This window comes from Perca fluviatilis, chromosome 11 (genome assembly GCF_010015445.1).
Source record: "Perca fluviatilis chromosome 11, GENO_Pfluv_1.0, whole genome shotgun sequence".
Taxonomy (NCBI): Eukaryota; Metazoa; Chordata; class Actinopteri; order Perciformes; family Percidae; genus Perca; species Perca fluviatilis.
In genome coordinates this window covers 36,013,695-36,031,018 of record NC_053122.1, presented here as the reverse complement: position 1 = coordinate 36,031,018, position 17,324 = coordinate 36,013,695, and the positions used below count along the sequence as shown (strand labels likewise).

The 17,324-nt window shown below is 41.2% G+C and overlaps 1 pseudogene; it reads left to right on the top strand.

Moving 5' to 3' along the window:
* The first annotated feature begins 1,580 nt into the window (after positions 1-1,580).
* Positions 1,581-4,232, top strand: LOC120567711 (annotated as a pseudogene).
* Positions 4,233-17,324: the final 13,092 nt, after the last annotated feature.

The following is a 17,324-nucleotide window of genomic DNA, read 5'->3' as shown; positions in this document are numbered from 1 at the left end:
GACTTAATCGGTAGGCCGATTAATCGGCCGATTTTTTTGGGCATTTTTTACATAATCGGCATCGGCCAATATCAAGCCGATTAATAGGCAGGCGCATCTGCGGGCAGTCTGGTGTTGTTGTTGTGGAACACGTGTTCGACGCAAGCTGCGTCACTGCCCCTAGAGTCAGTTACCAGCAGAGGGAGCAGACCTCATCCAGTGAGGAAGGAGCTGTTCCTCGGAGAAAACGGTAAGGATTAAATTCTTATAAGTCGTATATATTTAATGAAAAACGTATGACATGTTACTGCCAACTTCGAGAAAAAACATGAACAGGCGACATGACGTTCGGCTACTTTGGATATTGATAGCTGTCTTGTCATGCTGTCATGTCACAATAATTAAGCTAGTAGAGAGAAAATCCCGCACACTGACCATTACGCAAGCAATAATTTATTACCTAATTAATTATTGCTTGCGTAATGGTCAGTGTGCGGGATTTTCTCTCTACTATTTTTGATCTGTTGCCTTTGATCATATCCTACGCACCTGCCCGACAAAAGAAGTGTGCAAAAAAGTTTTTTTCACAATAATTAAGCTAGAATTTTGCAATCACAGACAGTGGATCTGAGACTTTTATTATTTGTTCTGTTTGTGTGTCTATATTTGAGAGGGTTGTCAACTCAATGCAGATAAAGAAGTTGTAGTTAAAAGAGACCAACGAACCATAGGCTAGTGAAGGACTGGCTTTGCTTTGCTAGCGTCGTTGCTAGGGTTGGACCAGAGTAACCCCGCTCCCCCCCCCGCCCCGGCCTTTAACGACCGTATCTACCGGACCGAATAGCAACGCGGATTTCTGTGCCTCGTTTCGGCGCCACTTATATGCCTGCGTTGCTCTCTGATGCTCCGAAAACGAATGTTAGAATAACAGAAACATCGCAGCATGTGACGCTAGTTAACATTACACTCGTCAGCAGCTAACGTTAGCCTATCGTTAGCTAGCAGATGGATTAAACACGATTAAAATGCTGACAGCTAAACGGTGTAAAGTGTGATTTATTTCACTGTATAGGATCATACAGCAGTATGTTAAGCAGTGGGCAGCTGCCGTTGTCTACTTGTCTGAAGAACAACACAGACGGTGCGTCGCGGTGCATTCAAAGTTGTTGTAAAATACCCTTTTGCCATGGTGGTTGTTTTTGTCGTTCAACAGCAATTTACTAGTGAAATACGTTATTGTTATAAGTTATAGTTATTACATTATTATTAAATCATTTAATTTTGACCATATGGCCTAAAGTTGTTTTCCCCCCTTAATTAGGTTTTGTCCATTTGGTTTTGTCTGTCAACTAACAAAACAAACCAAAAATACATGTTTCAGGACAGTTTTTGGCAAGAGAATAGAAACGTTTTTAGCCTTGTATTACTTACAATGCACTGAATTATTAGCGGATTTATAATTTTTTTTTGGATTTTATATCTATACCTATCTATAAAATGACTTTAAGAATATACTATACAAAAATACTAACTTAACCTTGTATTTTCCCCGTTTTATTAGTCATTAAGTCTGATGGCTTAGAAGTAAAAATACTACAAACATGTGGAATCACCTGAAGGCAAACCACCTCCAGGATTACAAAGAGGCAGTAAAAGAAAAAGAAGATGCAGCGTCTGCTGCTTCCGCCAATCTCAGTCAGCCTACTGTAGCACAAATGTTTGATTCGCAAAGAAAATGGCAGAATTCTGACCAGAGGTAAAAAAAAATTGATAAACAAATACTTGAAATGATTGCTACAGACAACCAGCCATTTACAGTGGTCTCGGCACGCCCGCCGATAGGGGGGGACAAACGGGTCTGTTGTCCCGGGCCCACAGTAGGGGGGGGCCCAGAACTGGGCCCTCATTAAATTATGGAAGAATTAAAAATCTTTTTTTTAAATAGGCCTATTTGTGGAAAAAAATATGTAGCATAATATTTGAATTACATAAAAGCGTTTTATTTGTTTTCTTCCTAATTGTCCTGGAAATGGTGGTCAAGAACCCCCACCCCCAACATAAAAATGTTTGGCTGCCACTGATCAAAATTTGATATTGTCACTTGATTTGAAGTTCAGTACGCTCAAAATGTCCGGTCAGCACAAGTCCGGAGCTCGGAAAAAGGAAAGAAAAGAGAAGAAGAAAATAGAGGCCTTAGAGATTTTCTAAACAAATATTTAAAAAAGGTGGTGACGGTGAAGCTGGAACTGTCAACGTAGAGCAAGGTAAGAAACAGCGCGCCCAACGTTGCGAGCCTTGTAACGTAACGTAACAGGCCAGCTCTCATGTTAATGTCCATTAGCTTGTATAAAAGCCTGACACAACACGTTAACTTTGACAGAAACAGTTGAGTTTGGTAGCTCCATCAGTAAGGATGAGACAGAGAGAGATCCAGCTGCAGTCAGGTGACAGAAAGAGTGATGCGGGAGGGGCCCGCTGCCCCGCAACGGAGGGACAGAGTCAGGCTACCCGTGAGAGAGAAGAGAGAGAGAGAGAGAGAGAGTGATGCGGGGGGGGCTCGCTGCCCTGTCGGAGAGTCTGAGCAGGATGGATCAGAGACTGATTACACACTTAATTTCAGTGAGAGATGTGAGGAGAGGAAGAGCAAGGGAAAAGGAGAGATCTGGCCGTGAGGGGGGGGCCCATCTAAGATCTCGTCCCGGGCCCAGGCAAGACTGTCAGCTGGCCTGGGTCTCGGATGTTGGCTTTCGGCGTTTAATTGCAACACTGGAACCCCGGTATAGCCTCAAGACTGAAAAATACTACCGCACAGACATGCTGGAAAACATAATGAAAGGTGTGGAGATGAAAATCAAAACACTGATCAACTCAGAGAATGCTGGCCCTCATTTGTCGTTCACGACAGACTGTTGGTCTGGGGAGACGGAGTCATTGATAAGTCTAACATGCCATTTCATTAATAGTGAATGGGAAAGAAAACAAGTGGTACTAAATGTTAAGGCCATGTCTGGCTCCCACAGTGGGGAATACATCTGCCACGTGCTCCTTAGCATGCTGAAACATTGGGACATCACCCACAACAGAGTTGTGCTTGTGCTCCGAGACAGTGGTGCTAATAGGATTAAAGGCCTCAGATTGGCAGAAATACCAGATCTCAGCTGCAGTGCACACACATTACAGCTTGTGATAAACGAGGGTATCAGCAGTCAGAGAGCAGTGGGGGACATTATCGCCAAGTTAAAGACATGTGCTACACACTTCAGCCACCCTGTGCTCGCAAAACAGCGTCTGAGAGACATTCAAGAAGAACTTGACCTCCCCCAGCACAGCATAATTCAGGCTGTTCCCACCCGTTGGAACGCCACGCTACACCTGTTGCAGAGGATGCTGGAGCAGAAGCGTGCACTGAACATCTATGCAGGAGAACATGGAAAGTTTACAACCCCAACTGCAGACCAGTGGGCCCTCGTCTCAAATTTGACCGAGACACTGGGCCCCATTGAGGAAGTCACTTTTGAGATGAGTAAGGCAGAGGCATCCATCTCCTGCGTCATTCCCAGCATTGCTGTGCTTAAGATGGTGCTTCAGGCAGAGGGTCCCACTACGAGGGGTATCAAAACACTCAGGGAAACCATGTTTCAAAGCTTGGAGAGGAGATTTTCAAAGAGGAGACCAAATGTTTGGTGCTGGCGACGCTGCTGGATCCTCGCTATAAGGGTCAAATCTTTGCAGTGGAGACACTGAGCAAAGGCCAAGAATGGGTGAAAGAAGAGCACGCCATCGTGTCTGAACAGTGCAAAACAGCCACCACTGGAGTCCAAGAATCAGATCCGAAACGGAGACGGGTGGAGGAGGAGGAGGAGGAAGAGGAAGAGGAAGAACAACCCGGTCCCTCTGGTCTTCTTGAACAGATGTACACAAACATTTTAGGAGCACGTGGTGGAACTCATGCTGAAGAAAATGATGATCAACACATCACTGAGCAGCTGGATCAGTACCTCCGAGAGCCACTGATTGACAGACAGACTGGTCAGCCACTAGAATGGTGGAAACAGAATGCATCCCGCCTATACCTTCTTGCACCACTTGCAAGAAAATTCCTCTGTCCACTGCCCTCCTCTGTTCCCAGCGAGAGAATATTCAGTGAGATTGGTATTATCTATGACAAGAAGAGGAGCAGGCTCACAGGAGAACATGCAGAGCAGTTGTGTTTCCTGCACTACAACCTGCAGCTCTTAAACTGGGAGTATTAAGAACTTTCAGTGGGGAATGGGTGGGGTGAAGAAAACTCAGGATCTTGAAGTGGGATTAAAACTAAATATAATATTATGCACATTCCTTTTTGTATTGTTGTTTACAAATGTTCCTTCCTTCAGAAATGAGGAGATCGCGCTGCTAAATCAATTGCACTAAAGCAGATTATCTAATGCTGCTAACTTTTTATTTACTTAGTAACTTCAAGACTTTTTTATTTAAAATGATTAAGTAGCAGAAGTGAAGCTCCACTAAGATTTTCTGTGTTCAAGTGTTACTGTATACATTTTTATTCAGACCTAAAACAAGTGTTCAATAAATGTTTTTGTTGAGAAATTTTGTGTATCGTAAGTACTTATTAGTGTTAAATTTTAGCTTTCAAATAGAGATTAAAAACAAGCAAATATCGGCCAAAAATAATCGGCAGCATATATCGGCCATCAGCCGACCCTGATTTCAAAAGATTGGCATCGGCCTGAGAAAACCCATATCGGTCGACCTCTACAGCTAGGTGGTTAGGTAAGTTATGTTGGTCTTTGTAATTCTTGAAGTCTAGTTAGTGGTGTAGACTAGTAGGTTTATGTAGAGGTTTTGTAAGTGTCTAGCCTGCTCATTTCACATCTTTCAAAGGGTTAATCCATATAGACTTGTTAACATGTACACAGAATAAACTTACTAAACACTTTCTGTCTAGGACTAGGTTTATTCTATGTGCTAGAAATCAACTCCATATGGATTAATCCTTCAAAGGATGGATATTTGAGGAGATTTCTGTTTTATGTGTTGCTAGTGCATGACCATCCGTAGCAAGTGTGCACGCCCGTCCCGCTACTGATTACTTTACGACCCCGTCAGGTGCCAGTGTTCTGATTAGGCCTACAGCTCTGGGCCTACTTAACGAACCCAGCTGGCTCTTTATGATGCAACAATGCGAGGGTGCCACACACACACACACACACACACACACACACACACCACACACACACACACACACACACACACACACACACAGATTTTGTGCTTTAATAGATATATGTTTGATTTTGTTCATGAATCTCACCTGCACTTCCTCTGTGCTCTGTTCTTGAACACACTCAGCTTCAGCCTGTCATTGCATGTGCTGTAAAAGTATGCCAAAGTTTGCAGTTTATGTAATGGCAAACAGAATGCAGTTTTTAATGTTGCTTTTTTTAAGATTATTGTTGCTGTCTGTTTATTTGAATTGCATAGGTTTTTTTCTACAGCTATACTGTAAAGGTTGGTTCAGCACTTTTGGCCAAGGTGGATGTTTTCTACGCAAAGGTATTCATACAATGGATACACAACCCCCGTAGTGCTTTTCTGTTTTTATATATAAATAAATATATATATACTCTTCACTTCATTTAGTTCTGCACTTAGTTCCTGTTCCTGATAAAAACAAATTTAAAAAGATTGATAACTCCATTGATTTTGTCCTGTTTCATTTTTATTGTGGTTTTATGTGGTGTACACCCAATAGTCTACAGCATTTCTTGTAAAATCTTCTCTTCTTTTCTCCAAAATGTAAATGTAATCATTAATATTAAGTATTTTTTTTTTTTTTGAAACAAGATGGGTTTCAAGTGTGTTGGTGGTATGGTAAACATTATACAGCTCTGATCATATGGGTGATTTACGATCTCGTGGCGGGTCTGCAAACGAAAAGTCATCTAGTGCCCTGATTAGTCAGTTGCGTGGGCCAATAGTTTGACATGAAGGCTTGTACTCAACCGCGCGAATCGGCGGCAGTGTCGAGAGGACCACCACGACTAGAAGGATCATGAGCTAAGTTCAGTTTAAAGTGTTTGTAGTTGCAAGCAATAGATGAGCCCTCCATAAATCATCCATACTGTTGTACATTCCCCAAAATCCAAATTCATTTATTTTTAAAATAGGAAAGCTATTTTTTGAGCATGCTAGCAAACAGTGTGTGCTGCTGGTAACTGCTAGCTAGCTACCTTATAACCTTGTCTGTCAAAAAGAATGACAGGTTATTAATTTAGCTGATAATAAGATACCGGCACTTACTGTACATGTCTACTTGGCTTTAAAAAAAGCTCTGAGATCCTGTCCACTTCTTTTTGACACTATGCAGAGGTCTAATTCTCTCTTTCACTATTTGTCTATCGCGCCTCTTCTTTTTTAAAAGAATGTTGTGAGTGTAGATGAGTGTAGTTTATTTTTTGTTATTTTTCAAATGAGCTGACAGCTTGGCATGGACAGGGAACGAGGCATTGTATGATCATATCTATACTGCCCTACAAAGGCAAAGCACAGTAACTACACATTTGGTCAAAAATGAGTTAAGACTTCTAATAGGCTTTATGGCATGTGTTCTGTCTTGTGAAAAAGTATCTGTGTTCAATTATGTCCCGTTTCGGAGAAACAAGTGTGTCAAAATTGCAGTAACTATGAAATCCAAGCTAATACCAAGGTAAACCGCAGTAAGTGAAGTTATCGCGTTCTGGGGTTGTTTTCCCGGGTTTGACACTGCAGATACGGTCTGGCTTGGTAGCCTTCTCCCGAAGGACCTTGTAATACTGTTTGTCCCGATCGTAACACTCCCTCACACAGAACCAACAAGCCAACCAGCTAGAACAGCATGAGACAACACCGTGGCACAATCCCGAGGCAAAATGATGGTTGAACACGCATTAAAACGCAAATATCCAGAGGGTAAGGAAGACAGCAAAGCACCTAGCAAGGCAAATGACTACTTTATAATCATACTAGCAACCTAAGTTACCGGCTAGCCAGCTGCTAACAATCATAGACTGCTAACATTACATATATTAGAAACATTTTAGCCTACCTGCTAACTTGAAGGCAATATCCACTCTGACAATTTAATGATAATCTGATAATGGCGTTGATGATTCTTGATTCGAACATCTCTTCACATTCCAGGCAGCTAATCCAATTTTAGTGACAGAGGTTACTCTTTCAAAAGTTAGTAGGCTCCGGTAAAGTTAGCTTTCCATCTGCAGGAAAGTGGACGAGGGCACCCGGGTAGCACCAAGAAAAAAAAAGCTGTCAAATCTGCCTGTTACTATCCCCTATTTGCAAACCATGTTAGATCACGTGATTGAAATAGAATATTATTGGCTTTATTGAGCATCACTAAAATTCAACAGTTGCCAACCATAGAAATAGAACTCTTTATATCCTGCAAATGAATGAATCGCAGGCATTTGATCAGACAAGAGCCTGATGTAACAGCTACCGGTACCGTCCTCCGCCCTCTCCACTTCAGGTTCTCTGGGCGCTACGTGACGCTCACCTGTTCCCGTTCTCACTTGCCGGCTAATCTCTGTCGGCGGAGAGAGAGCAGGGGGGAGAGTGGCTCGGCAATGTCAGTTATCAACTGAAATATAGAAGAAGAAAAAATGTGCATTGTCCAAAAAAGTAACTTAAGCTAAAACAACAAGCTGCTGATTACTGCATTATATTCTGTTATATTTTTATATTTTGAATTGTCACCTGCCACCTTCATTTTGTTTCCCTTCATATAAATAAAGACATTTCCACCATAAATTGGTGCAGAAAATGTCTCCAGACCCCCAGACCCCTCACACTGATATATTTCAGCATGAATATTTATTCATAATACTGTTAAAATATCTTTTCACCTTGTTCTCATGCTCAAAGTGTGTCGTCACAATCTGAGCCCCAGTTTGTTTATTTATTTATTTACCTCCACCGGTAATGTTAGTTAGTAGGCTATATTAGAGACCCCCACGAAGCTCAGATTATAACTCGAACCCTGCTGATGTTAAAGTGAAGAAAAAACATGGTAAAAACCATGCCAAGTCAGCCTTAAATTGGCAACCCCATGACATGACGGATCTGTATGATTATAGCTTTTAGTTAAATAATACGTGAATTAAACATAACTGGGCAATTTAAAGGAATCCGCCACCGTTTGTTGAAATAGGTTTATTCACCATCTCCTCTATATTTATATAGGTGGGCCAACGCATTTTTGTCTCAGTGCATGCATTGTCTTAGTCCGGTGCCGCCGCCGCTAGCTTAGCTTAGCGTAATGAATGGAATGCTTTGTTGCCGTTAGCATGTCGTGAGTAAAAGTGACCTAACAACAACAAAATCAAAACCTAATTACTTCTTGTGGCCTGCGTATTTACAACGAGTAAAACTAGCAATGCAGATTAAGACTAGATGATTAACAGTGCATGCACTGAGACAAAAATGCGTTTGCCCACCTATATAAATATAAAGGAGATGGTGAACAACCCTATTTTCAACCCTATTCCTTTAACTTGTGTTGGTGTCATATTAGTTTAAGCATTAGCCTTTTCTGTTGTCAGAGTCCATCTTGCCAATCAGTTTTTTCGATCAGTCACAGATAGCTAAGAATACATATGATTACTCTATTTTAATGATTTGTATAGCTTAATGAGAGTAGACAGCATGATAGGAAATGTAAAAGTCTGAGAATATCCTAGATGTAAGGCTACAAAGACAAGAAGCATACATGTTACCTTAAGATCTCTTTGACCTATAATTCAAGGAAAGTATTTAAGGTCATTTTAAAATATAAAAAAAGTGGAATAGGTTACTTGATTAGGATACTAATTATAAGAAAATCACATTCATCTTTTATTAATTATTTTAGGAAATTATGAGGGAAACTACTCCAAAATTCACTGAAGCAGATAGCAGATAATGAAGAGGAGAGGATGAGAAAAGTTTATCTGGAGGGGTTGTTTGCATCACTTGATGCAGATTTTCAGGCAGGCAGTTTCACTGAGGAGGGGGCAGATAATAGCTTCTCCCGACAAGAATCTGTCGCTCAAATGAACAAAAAGGATGAGGGCACGGTGATGAGTGCTAATGACAGTGATGAGAGGGATGCTATCTATGTACCAGAGGATGGGGGTGATAATGATGAAGATGGTGATAATATCAATCATAGCGGCCAAATCATTTTTCAAGAGCGAGCCGCAGCTGAAGGAGAACACAGTAAGGTTCCACGGATGGGGAAGTCTTGTGGTCCATTATGTAGGAAGAAACGCATTAAAAAAATTCAGGATTGAGGATCAGAGGAGACAGATATTTACAGGCTATTGGAATATGTCCTACAGTGAGAAAAATAACTTTATTTCCCACATGGTCTCACAGCGCAAGACCACACCTCGGCTGTTCCTAGCAGACGAACCAGGTCACTCAGCTACCATCTGAATAATGACCTCCGCCAGCAACAGGAAGTCTCTGTAAGACAACATTTTTAACAACTTTGGGCTTTCATCCAAAAAATCATTGGCAATACAGTCTCCTCAAGTACACCACCACCACAAGAGCGCAGAGGCAGACATACTCCCACCAATAAAATTGACATGGCTCCAATATTTGAACACATTGAATTGTTTAAGCCCACTTCCAGCCACATAGGAGGTACCTGCCGAGTTATTTCAGCATTCAGTTAATGTACAAAGAGTACAAGGAAAAGAAGTCTCTCAAATGTTCCTATGAAACATATCGGAAGGGCTGTGAAGGAGAGGAACATTAGTTTCACCAAGCTGGCTAAAGAGGAGTGTGAAAATAGCTTGAGGCAAGATGTCCACTTCAGAGCAGAGCACCCGGCTGAAGCCAGCATTCAGGAATGTCACCCCTGTCAAAAGTGGGAGGAGCACAAGAAGAGAGCAGAGAGAGGAAGGCATCACTACACTGCCCTACAAAACAAAAAGGCAGTAACTGCATTTTTGGTCAAAAATGAGTTATCATTTTCATGACATTCAAGGCATCCTTTGTTATGTGACAAAAGTAACATCCATTACTGTATTCTTGTTATGTTTTACCTAACAAAAAATAACAGTGTTGCTGCGCAGTGAAGTTACTGTTTCCATGGTGAACACACACAGCTGATTTCTTTGCGTTTTAACATTTACGATTTCACCCTTCTAACATCACACAAATTTTGTTTGAGTTGGCACAAAGCCAGGGAAAGAAGATGGTCGAACTGGCGTTGAAAAGAAAATACCCGGAGAATGGTAAGTAACAGTGACAGATTAAACATTTAGAGGCTAGGCTATCACAATATAAACGCCTGTCAGCCGCCAGGGCGGGACTTCCTCTCAGAGGTCCATTCAGATAGCATTATGCTAATTGGCAGGCCATGTTTTAAATGGCTTTGCTTACCTGCCCCTGATCCTCCATGCTCCTAGCTGTAACTTTATCCTCTGTAACTTCACATCATCGCCGATGCCATGTCATCATTTTGTTGTTCATGTCACAAAGTTATAATCCAACCAGTGGTGGAAAAATATTCAATAACTAGAAAAGTACTTGGAGAGCACTAACCTCTGTCAAGGTAGCCTAATAGGTCACTGAGGCAATACAAATTCCAAATGTCCCGTGTTCCGGATCACCACCAAAATGTACCTGTTCCTAAGCATTTATTTATTGCACGGTTTCTTCTTCTGAATATAAAATTATATATCTAATTTGGATTCCCCTTGATTATATTAACCTATGAAAATGTTGTCCCTCTGCATGACTGCAAGCTTCTGTGTTTTATCCTATTATTGTAGGCCTAATGTAACTTATGAAGCCAGGCTGCGTTTTTGTGTGTTGGCTTTTCTTTCTTCATTTTCATTAAGGGTGCAAAATTATTAATTTATTGTGTTAGCCTAATTGATGCATTATTTTGTCATGGACCTAATTGAAGTTATTCCCTGTACAATGAAATATTATGATATACAGACATCAATATACATATATTGATCAGAGTGAAGATGCTGTCCTGTAGGTCCATATAATAATAATAATAATGATAATTTGTTGCAGTACACAGACAGACAGACAGACACAGACAGACACAGACAGATGTGGATTTACATTCATGCCACTAATTTTCTCTCTTTTTCATTTAAGATACACATGTAGGTATTCCATCAAAGAGGCAGCAAGTCCTGCCCCCCACTGAAGAAATGGAGTGGACCATCCTGGACACTTTACTGGATACCGCCAGCGTGGACAGCTTATACGATAACATTACAGACCTAGATTATGTCCCATCCCCTATGATGACACAGACTGAAGTGGAACTTGGAGACCCAGGGGAACAAGTTCAAGAGCCAGAGCCCCAGCCAGGGCCACAGCCTGATGTGGAATCACGTCGACCACCAATGAGAGAGCCATGTGGTGCCAAATGTTGAAGAAGGTGTGCAGACCATATTTCAGAGGAAAGACGGAGGGAGATATGGAGTCAATACTGGGAGATGACCTACACAGAAAGACGATCATGGATGTTTTACTCAGTTACCCCAATGCCAACCAAAAGAACAACAACCGGCCCAGAAAGTTGCCGTGGCAGCTTATTCATCTACCGGCTTCTAAACCAGAAAGGAGAGCCAAGATCGGTCTGCAAAATGTTTTTCCTGTCATCATTCCTACCACCCTAAAAATGACAGTCTAGTCATTTCCATGATGGGGAAGTCGAACACCAGGCCACTGGTTCCATCCAAGGACCAGAGAGGAAGGCAGCCAACAAGCCATTACAGACGGGAGCATGCCCCAAATCGACGGTACCTGCCAAGTGACATCACAATAAAGATGATGCATTCAGATTACCTGGATAAAGGAAACACCTGCTCCTATGAAGCATACAGGAAGATTGTAAAAGACAAAAAAATCAGCTTTGCCAAACTTGGGGAGGAGCAAGCTCCAACTCCAGGAAGGTGGATGTTGTCAAATTGGAGAATGCCAATGTGCTAGACTGGAGGAATGGCCACTCCACCGTCAAGGTCAAGAAAGCGCAAGCACCAAAGCTTGGGGAGATGGCGAAGATAAGGCTCCAAGAGCTCCAAGAGCATCTTTTACAAACTATCCCATACGGAGAATGAATTTATGGAATTGGACTTCCTCATGAAGAAATTCTTGCTGAAGGTGCCCACTCTTTTGCGACCACAGAATAGAGGGGTTAAGGAGGTCAAGAAGAGAGACATCATCTGTAATCTTTGTCCTCTCATGCCACCAAACAGGAGGGTGTTCTGGTATTCCCTGCCTGTGAGCCATGTTGTGCAGGATGAGGAGTAATAACTAGTGCTGTCAGTTAAACGCATTATTAACGGTGTTAACGCAAACCCATTTTAACGGCGTACATTTTTTTATTGTGAGATTGATGTTCTTTTTGGCCTAGCAAACTTTGTAGTTTTTTTCACCTGCTATTGCAACAACTACAGTGAGGAAAATAAGTATTTGAACACCCTGCTATTTTGCAAGTTCTCCCACTTGGAAATCATGGAGGGGTCTGAAATTGTCATCGTAGGTGCATGTCCACTGTGAGAGACATCATCTAAAAAAAAAATCCAGAAATCACAATGTATGATTTTTTAACTATTTATTTGTATAATACAGCTGCAAATAAGTATTTGAACACCTGTCTATCAGCTACAATTCTGACCCTCAAAGACCTGTTAGTCTGCCTTTAAAATGTCCACCTCCACTCCATTCATTATCCTAAATTAGATGCACCTGTTTGAGGTTGTTAGCTGCATAAAGACACCTGTCCACCCCATACAATCAGTAAAAATCCAACTACTAACATGGCCAAGACCAAAGAGCTGTCCAAAGACACTAGAGACAAAATTGTACACCTCCACAAGGCTGGAAAGGGCTACGGGGAAATTGCCAAGCAGCTTGGTGAAAAAAGGTCCACTGTTGGAGCAATCATTAGAAAATGGAAGAAGCTAAACATGACTGTCAATCTCCCTCGGACTGGGGCTCCATGCAAGATCTCACCTCGTGGGATCTCAATGATCCTAAGAAAGGTGAGAAATCAGCCCAAGACTACACGGGAGGAGCTGGTCAATGACCTGAAAAGAGCTGGGACCACCGTTTCCAAGGTTACTGTTGGTAATACACTAAGACGCCATGGTTTGAAATCATGCATGGCACGGAAGGTTCCCCTGCTTAAACCAGCACGTCAAGGCCCGTCTTAAGTTTGCCAATGACCATTTGGATGATCCAGAGGAGTCATGGGAGAAAGTCATGTGGTCAGATGAGACCAAAATAGAATTTTTTGGTCATAATTCCACTAACCGTGTTTGGAGGAAGAAGAATGATGAGTACCATCCCAAGAACACCATCCCTACTGTGAAGCATGGGGGTGGTAGCATCATGCTTTGGGGGTGTTTTTCTGCACATGGGACAGAGCGACTGCACTGTATTAAGGAGAGGATGACCGGGGCCATGTATTGCGAGATTTTGGGGAACAACCTCCTTCCCTCAGTTAGAGCATTGAAGATGGGTCGAGGCTGGGTCTTCCAACATGACAATGGCCCGAAGCACACAGCCAGGATAACCAAGGAGTGGCTCTGTAAGAAGCATACCAAGGTTCTGGTGTGGCCTAGCCAGTCTCCAGACCTAAACCCAATAGAGAATCTTTGGAGGTAGCTCAAACTCCGTGGTGGCAAACCTGGTGAAAAACTACAGGAAACATTTGACCTCTGTAATTGCAAACAAAGGCTACTGTACCAAATATTAACATTGATTTTCTCAGGTGTTCAAATACTTATTTGCAGCTGTATCATACAAATAGTAAAAAAATCATACATTGTGATTTTTATTTTTTTAGATTATGTCTCTCACAGTGGACATGCACCTACGATGACAATTTCAGACCCCTCCATGATTTCTAAGTGGGAGAACTTGCAAAATAGCAGGGTGTTCAAATACTTATTTTCCTCACTGTAGTACCATTAGAAAAACTACAACACCACACCAGATCTAGCTAGACCGGAAACAAAACAACAGGCACGCTGCATGCACTTGTTTGGACTCGCGAGCCGGCCAAAGAGTAGTAGGCTAATGTTACGTTTTAAGTCGATGGCGAGCGTGAGATGCCAAAATGGATGCCAATAAGATTCTGAATGGAAAGTTTACTTTTAAAAAGTTTTCAAAGGGGACAACATACACAGCCTGTATGACACGGAGAAAGCAGTCCAACTGGGACTGCTGCAAGGTGCTGTAAACGCTGTCTCATTAACCGGTGATCACTGGACGTCAGTGAGTAATCAAAATTATTTAGGAGTTACTGCACACTATGTTGACTATGTGTATATCAGCATACGGTTTTAGGACTGTGTTGTTTGTATCGTTTTTTTTTTTTTTACTGTTTTTGTCATTTGGGACATTGTTCACCCCCTTTTCTGTCCAGGAGAATTGTTACATTCCTTAACATAAAACGTAAACATAAGGTTACAAATGTCCTGCTGTGGCATCTGGTTTTTGGACCATTTTGTTTGTACTGTATAAGCAAAGTGTTAGTGTTACATCTCAGTTAGGTTAGGTACTTGTAGGAATTGTGCAATAATGACAGATTCACACGTTTCTTTTGTTTACAGTAAATAAATAAACAATTACAAATCTTAAAGTCAAGTTCATAAAGTACCTTTCTTTGCATTCATTTGATTCCCACTTAAGATACACTGGTAAGAATGGCTTTCCATTGTTAATATTTACTTAAAAACTGTTCTGAAATGCAAAATAATAGAATTTTATTCATGTGATAAAACATGCGATTAATTGTGTTTAACTATAGAAATTTGGAGAATAATCGCGATTAAAAAAATTAATTGTTTGACAGCCCTAGTAATAACCATATGAAATGTGGTGTTCATCAATTAATTGTCCCGTTATTACACCAGTTCTCATGCACGTACATACAGAGCCCCCCTCCTCTGCTCTTACCGGAGTCCTCAGTCCTGTCCCAGCGTAGCAGAATGCGGCCTGCTAGCTACATGCTAGCATCAGGTATCCCCAGGTGAAGCCAGGTTTCAGTGATAATCAAAACACAGCAGTCACGAACATAGCGATTTCCAGCGAGTTGTATTTCCAAATCAGGGATGTGGCACTGGAGAGATACGGCTCGGTAGAGATGGCTTGTGTGCTATGCTAGCCTTAGCATAACATCATCAATTATTTTTATTATTATTATCATTATTTTATTTATATATATATTTATATATATAATCTATATACAATCTATTATTAAATGTATGTTTACTAATTTGAAATATCTGTCCCATGTATTCATTTCATTCAGTACTTTGTGTTTATAAACCTACTGAAACAGATACTGCACCATATAAAATCATCAACTTGTTTATCTTAGTTATCATCATAAGAGTTTGAAAAGCCTTAGAAACACTTGATGCTCATGTTGAATTGGAGTTTAACTTATTATTACTATATTGCTCCAAAGAAAAGTTGTTTTGAATATAGCAGATACTACATTACAGATACAGAAACACCCCCAGACACACATTAATCTAATACTCACACATAATAATGTCGTCCTATTCAAAATAAATTGTCCCCATTTGGGCCTTGATACAGCTTAGCAATGTGAGACTTTAAGCAGCCGTTTCAGCACCAGAACAGCTTCCGGGTGGAAAATATTGACCTAAAATGGTCAAATTAGTTTTGGTTTTGGTATATCCATGTTCAGGAAAACAAATGGTTCCAATTATTTCAAATACAGTGTATCTAACACACCCAGGGCCCAACTTGTGGCAAAATAGTTTTTGGAGAATCTGTAGTTACTGCCTTTTTCCTTGGTATGGTGCCACGTTTTTGGTAAGTAATGCAAAGCAAGAATACAGTAACTGCAAAATAGGGGTAAAATATCAAATTAAATATGAGGATTGATATATACAAAGAATAAGCTAATATAAAGTAACAAAAACAGCCACATGTCCAATAATCTACCTACAACTACTTAGCTGGATGACAGGATAACTTTAAAGTCATTTTTCTCAGTTCTGCACTCTGCGTAGTTACTGCCTTTTTGCTTTGTAGGGCAGTACAGGTTGGATGCAGAAAGGCACGAGCTTGATGACCTCTCAATCTGCAGTGTTGACCTCCAGAAAGTCATAATGCTGCCCCGAATGCCTGAGGTGAAGACGAAACCTTCCACGAAACCTTCGCCAGTGTGGAGGAAAAAGTAATCTTCCAAGAAGAACAGCCTTTCAGTAATATGGCACGAAGGCATTGCTGGATAAAGGCAGAGGAAGTGGCTTCAGCTTTTTTAACAGCACTTAATCAGTAGGGATGGGGGAAAAAAATCGATACAGCATAGTATCGCAATATTTTTCGTGGCAATACTGTATCAATACACAGACGCCAAGTAGCGATCTATTATTATATATGCGTCGGTCAGTTTGTCTGCTTGACAATCCCATTTTGCACCAATACAATTGAAGTGAGATGAGCAAACAGAGAAATGTATCTTTTTAGATAAAACAGATGTTGACAAAATTTTGCTTTGGGGACATCATTTGAAACAGGGAAGAATTTGAAGTTGGAAAAAAGGTAATACATTGCAATATATCGCAGAATATGTTTAAAATCGCAATAATATCGTATCGTGACATAAGTATCGTGATGATATCGTATCGTGAGGCCTCTGCTGATTCCCGCCCCTATTAATCAGGAGCGGGATGTGAAACGTATCATTTACTGGGTTGACAACTGCACTGCACAGAACAAGAACTGGTGCCTCCTTACTACTTTAGTCACTGTCGCTATGACCCCACTTGAGGATGTAACTTTAAAGTACTTTGAACCAGGCCACACCTTCATGAGCGCAGACAGTTTCCACCATGGCGTGGAGAAAGAGATGAGGAAGCGGCCTGGAGGCGCTGTCCTGGATTTTGAAGATTTTAAGAACGTCATCACCTGCTCCAATTCTGGGAAAGTCGACGTGGTGGAGGTGCAGAGTAGACACATCCTGGCATGGAGGGCCTGGCCACTCACTGGCTAAACTAAAGAAGGCACCAAATCTGTCTGCCATGGCTGTTATTCAGCTGAGGAGGGGGGTCAAGAGAGATGTTCTTCAAACTCTCACATGATGAAGAGGAGTTCACAAAATTGGACTTCCTCATGAAGAAGGTAAGAGAGAATGAGAGTAAGAGTAAAATGATAGTTAGCATGTGATTATTTGTCACATACAGAGTTATAAACGGTGTATAACTTGCAGTGAAATTTAAATTCTGGTTTACTCTAGGTGACTCTGGAGACAAGGGGATAGAAAAGGAGAAGAAGTTGGA